We start from the raw sequence: 6,348 nt of genomic DNA, 5'->3' as shown, positions 1-6,348 counted from the left end.
CCTTCCTGAGTTCCCACCAGGGAGCCCTCCGCCCACCAGCTCTCTGCAGACCTTTCACACTCAACATGTTTCACGAGGGTGAAGTCCGCTCTCCTCACTTGCCCGCTGTCCTGGCCTGGCACAGCGCCACTTTCCACTCTGACACCAAAGTCAGAGCCCGGGCGTCAGCCTGTCCCCATCCCTGCTATTCTTCTGGAGCCGGCGAGGGCGGAGAGGAGCCGAAGGGGTGGTGAGCTTGCAAGAGATCTCAGGGAGGCACGCCTTCTGGGGCAAACTGCAAGGGCCAAGTTCAAAGAGCGGGATGTGTGACTTGCTTTGGTTATTTGTGATGATTCCCAGAACTTTAAGTTTCCCGGCCAGCATCCCAGCCCGTCCTCACTGAGTGCAACTTGGGGACTGTCGGTGACAGGTGGACCCCGAAGGCTGCCCACCAGGCACTGAAGAATCGCTGCCCGCCCTGTCAGGGTGCCGCTCCGCTCAGGCTCCGAGGTGCAGGGAGAGTCCAGGGAGGAGGGTGACGCTGGCGGCCCCGAGGCCGGGGTGCCAAATGTCCCTCATTCTCCCCAGAGCGGCAGTCCCCGCCCGAGAGCTGCGCCTCCCTCCACTCCGCCCATGGCTTGAACCCAAGGGGTCACGTTCTTCCCGTTCTTCCCGAGCTCACGAGTGCCAACTGTGAGTCTGTCCCCTACTCCTTGCGCGTCTCTGCAGGATCCGCGGGGGGGGGGGGGGGGGGGGGGGGGGGGGGGGGGGGGGGGGGGGGGGGGGGGGGGGGGGGGACTTCCCACCCCGCCCAGGAAGCACGTGCGCAGGGGCGGAGCAGACACCAGCCAGGACGGAGGAGAGGCGGGCGTGCCCACACCAGCCCTGACGTTCTGGAAGCCAAGGGCCCCGGGTTATTCACACACTGGTCATTCCGTGCTCTTTAATTACAAGCAGCCATCCTTCCTGTAAATTCCCTCTTTGAACCAAGCCCTGTGGGTTGCGTTTCTTACATTGACAGCTCACCTGCCTGATGAGGACCGCGAAGGCCGTGCGTCCCTCTGAAGTCCCAGCCCTCGCGCTGAGCATGACCCGATGTGTGTGAACACATCGGGGGTGCGCGGACGCACGCCTGTGTCCCCCTGAAACCCGGCGATTACAGAGATCCGCCATTCTGGATTTTCCCTTTGTCGCTGTTGAGCACTAGGGCTGTTGACTCTTGCATGTGAATTATCTGCTCATGGAGGAATGTTAGGGCCCTAATCACTGGATCACCCCGATAGCTCCTGCAAGATACTGGCACCAGTGAATACAGCACTGTCTAATGAGAATTATTTGACTAATAGAGAATCATCATCTAAATTCCTCAATAAAGCTCTCTTTTAGGCAAAACATTTATGTATCATATTGCTGTAAAATGTCCAAAATTCTCAAACCACACTTACCTCATTTAAAACCGGTTTGGCTGGGGCACCTGGGTGGCTCAGTCCATTAAGCATCAGACTTCGGCTCAGGTCATGATCTCATGGCTCGTGAGTTCGAGTTCCGCGTTGGGCTCTGTGCTGACAGCTCGGAGCCTGGAGCCTGCTTCAGATTCTGTGTCTCCCTCTCTCTATGCCCCTCCCCCACTCACTCTCTGTCTCTCAAAATAAAATAAATATATAAAAAATAATAAAAAAATAAATAGAAGTTAAAAGAGTTTGGCTGATTATGACAAACAGATGAAGTGATGAAGTGTGTAATCATTGATTGCATCCTGGACCCAAAAAATAGCTCTAAAGGACATTTGGGGGACCAGTGTACCTGATAAAGCTATTGTGCCAATGCAGGGGTCCTTCGGTGTGACAGTGGACTTGAGGTATGGGAGGAGGAGGTCCCTGTTCTGAGAAGGTATGTCCTGGAGAGAGAGGTGAGTGTCGCTGTGATTGATCAGGTGTTCACTGCACTATTCTGCCAACTTTTCTAAATGAAAAGGTAGGGGGATTAAAAAAAAAGGAACGCTAGTCTGGTCCTTGTTGGTGTTTTATAGGGAAGGAATATTACTAAGGCAACTCTTTCAGAGGTGTTTAATGCCAGTAAACAGGACAATTCACAAATTCTAACAATCACCACTTCTTTGGCACTGGGAAAATATTGTCCTTGGGCTATGGATTATAAAGGCATGGTTCCACAGAGCCTTTTTTGGCACTATCTGGCTTTTAGAACATTCCTGAAGCTGGAAGTGGTTAGCAAAGATGTAGCCCTAGGCACCCGGCGATGATAAATAGACTGACTTTCCACCGAACGCACAGTGGCCTATTGGTTCACCAACCAGGAAGACAGGCATGCTTTGACTGCCTGGGTCTATTTAAAAAGCCACGCTTTTCATAGAAAACATGAAAGGGAGGAAATGAAAAGATACTGTGCGTGCGTGTGTGTGTGTGTGTGTGTGTGCAATGATAGCAGGTAGGAGTAAACAGTATATGCTGATATTGGAGAAGAAACCTAGCAAAGGGGAAGCCCCGCTCCACTCTTGGTGTGGTGAGCCCTCCCCGCGTGCCTGCTCTGCGCCAGGACCACCAAGCACTTCATGCAGACCAGTTCCTTTCATGCTCACGACCACTTTGTAGAGGGAGAAACTGAGCTTACAGAGGAAATTGGCTGGGGGAGGTCAGTGTCAAAGCTGGTTGTAAAAAGTGGAGCCAGAATGGAACCCCTAGTATGTTTGACTTAAAAGCAATGGAAGCACTTAATTTATTATCGAGGACTCGCTCCAGCTGAGCTGGCACCAGTCCTGGGTATGTAGGGGGCTGTTTCCTGATGCTCCCAACTTTATTTATTTTTAATAACAAAAGACAAAAGTATTTAAAAGGGAGCACATTTGTTGGAAATCTCTGGGATGCAGTGTGTGTGCAGGGGATGTTGGGGGGAGGGGTGGTGGTGATGCAGGGAGGACCCCCTAAGAGAACAGAGCAAGTAACTGCTGCCATTCCTTCAGCTGGCCGCCCAGGGGCTCATTCTCAATATGCCCCACGCCTTAAGTAAGGAAAACAGAAACCATTAAAACAATGTACGCAGACCTACGGAAAAGCGCAGTAGCCGTATCACATCAAGCCCCAAATCCCCCTAGTGCGAAGCGACAGGAGAGGTGTAAGGAAGTTGGGCAGCTATACGTGAGAACTGAACATCCAGGCAATGAGAAAAGGCTAAGTATCGAAAAATGTAAATGGATGGGCCTATATCAGTTTATAGAATATCGTGTCATGGCTCAGAACACGGAACTGCAAATTCTAAGGGCTGAAATATCAGTTATCACGTACATCCCATATACAGTCCACGGCTCAATGGTTCTTGAGTTTGCACGTTACACTCACCTGGGAAGCTTTGCAAGTCCGGATGCCCAGGTCTCACACCAATCAGAATCTCTGTGGGTGGGTTTTGTTTTTTTTTTTTTAAAGCTTCTGGGATAGTTTAACTTGTAGCCTGTGTTGCAAAGCATTGCAAATCACTGTTTCTAGGCCAGAGTTTAGTGGAAAGGCAACCTTGGTTTTGGTTTTTGTTAAACTGTTTTGTTTTTTGATGAACAATTGCAATTGTCTAACAGAACCATACTCCTCTTGATTCTTTTTGATACACTGATATTTTGCTTACTCTTCTCTTCTCTTCCTTTTTATGTCTCTCTTTGTGTATCTCTGTTTCTGTCTTTCTGTCTCAACCAGGGTTGACAACACTGGATTCGTTTGGTATTTGGTAAAGAAAGGCTTTGGTGTTTCATAGTCACAGGGGCTTAGAAAGCTAAGCTGGTGGAAAAACCCAGCAAGTCTTAATATGGTTGAATTCAGTGGATACTTTCAGAGAACAGATTTGGAGTCCCCTCATGGAGCATTTGCAATGATGATGAAAGTATGTTTTGACCACGCTGACCAACTTTTACCCCTGGGTAAGGGCATGCTAACTTTTATCCCTCTACTGCCCATAGAGAGAACACAGGCTTTGCAGTCCGTCAATCTACGTTCTGATGAACATTTCATCTTGGTCAGACCGTCTTTCATCCCATTTCCCCACTTGTAAAATGGGAAACATACCCTCCCCGTAGGACTGTGAAGCCTGACTGAGCGCTGAGGCACCTGGAGGCAGGTAAGTGCCAATTTCCCTCTTCTCTCTGTGTGTGATTTTGAAGGGGAGTCACTTTTCCTGGAGTGGTTCTCAAGGGGGCAGAGGTCATTTCTGGCGGTCACCACTGGAGCATCTAGTGGCATCTAGTAGGCAGAGATGAGGGATACTGTTGAACATTGTATGAGGCGCAGGCCAGCCCCCCGCTCCCCATAACACAGTGCCACCTGCCTTAAGCAGAATAAGAATTGTCAAGGGACCCGTGCTACACTACAGTTCTGAGAAAACGAAACCACTAGAAACTGGAACAGCTAATTATTCTGAAGCTTTCAAATGTGTCACACATGCTCATATTATTTACAAAACACATGCAAATACAGATTCAAAAGTAACTAATTTCAACCGGTTGTCTTTTAGAAGTATCCAATGCTAGCGAAGCTAGGCCACTGAGAGGAAACCATAGCACATTTGCCACAGCTGGCAGCAATGGCACAGGAAACGGCTCATTGCCCTGCCCCCAGAGGAGCTTAGCCATACCCACTCTGCTCAGTACTTTGGGAAAGTGAACCTCTCTCTCCAAATATCACTTGAAGACTCAATCTCCCTGGGAAAGTATGACAGGGTTGCTTTGTGTGGATTACATATAGTGACATATTCCTGCACAGCAAATGCCACAGGCCAAACAATAGTCTGGGTGTAAGTTGACAAGTGGTACTTTAACATTTTTTTTGTGTATATATATATATATCTATATATATATGGAGATATATATATAGATATATATATATATATATATCTCCAATGCTGGTGGTAAAAGCCAGCCATTGGCAACAGCTAAGGTTTATTTTTTTGGACTTTCTGAGAGTAACTTAAAATTTTTATGTTTATTTATTATTGATACAGAGAGAAACATAGCATGAGTGGGGGAGGGGCAGAGAGAGAGGGAACACAGACTCTGAAGCAGAATCCAGGCTCTGAGCTGTCAGCACAGAGCCAGACGTGGGGCTCAAACCCACAAACCGTGAGATAATGACCTGAGCCAAAGTTGGACGGTCAACCTACTGAGCCACCCAGGCACCTCTAAAAGTAACTCTTGAAAGGCTTTCGAAAAGAGACACATTCCACTTTCTGATTGGGGAGGGAATCAAGGACAATAAAAATCAAATAAACATTGATATTGTAGCCAAGAAAGTTAACCATTGTTCAAACTTAACCAATATTCATGATGAACTAGACTTCAGGGGTCTACAAGAGTAAACATTTTTTCTGTTCAAGTTTTAATTTAAATTCCAGTTGGTTAACATATAGTATAATGTTAGTTTTAGGTGTACAATACAGGACTCATCATTTATATACAATACCCAGTACTCATCCCTACTAGTGCCCTCCTTAGCCCATTTAATCCATCCCATGCCCACCTCCCCGCCAGGAACTCTCTATAATTTGTTCTCTATAGTTGAATCTGTTTCCTGGTTTGGTTCTCTTTTTCACATGTTCATCTGTTTTGTTTCTTAAGTTCCACATGTGCATGTAATCATATTTGTCTTTCTCGGATTTATTTTGCCTACAGTAATACTCTCCTAGCTCCATACACATCATTGCAAATGGCAAGATTTCACTCTTTCTGGTGGCTAATATTCCACTGATGTATGTATGTAGGGTTGGGTGTCCATCACTTGGACATTTAGATTCTCCATAATGTGGATACTGTTGATAATGCTTATATATAAACACAGAGGTACACATAACTCTTTGAATCAGTAATTTTGTATCCTTTGGATAAATATAGTGCAATTGTTGAATCATGGGGTAGTCCTATTTTTAACTTTTTGAGGAACCTCCATACTGTTCTCCAGAGTGGCTGCACCAGTTTGCATGCCCACCAACAATGCAAAAGCGTTTCCTTTCTCCACGTCCTCACCAACACGTGTTAATTTTAGACATTCTGGCTGGTGTCAGGTGGTATCTCATTGTGGTTTTGATTTAGGATTCCCTGATGAGGAGTACTGTTGGACATCTTTTCAGGTGTCCATTAGCCATGTGGAAGTCTTCTTTGGGAAAATGTCTATGCATGTCACCTGGCCATTTTTTTAATTGGATTACTTTTTTGGGGGGTATTGAGTTTGGTTAAGTTCTTTATATATTTTCAATACTAACCTTTTATCAGGTATGTCACTTGCAAATATCTTCTTCCATTCTGTAGGCTGCCTTTTGTTTCCTTTACTGTGCAGCTTTTTATCTTAAAGCCCAATGGATTTTTCTTTCTTTTTTTTTTTT

This window comes from Suricata suricatta, chromosome 4, assembly GCF_006229205.1.
Source record: "Suricata suricatta isolate VVHF042 chromosome 4, meerkat_22Aug2017_6uvM2_HiC, whole genome shotgun sequence".
Lineage (NCBI taxonomy): Eukaryota > Metazoa > Chordata > Mammalia > Carnivora > Herpestidae > Suricata > Suricata suricatta.
Note: the sequence above shows the minus strand (reverse complement) of the source record.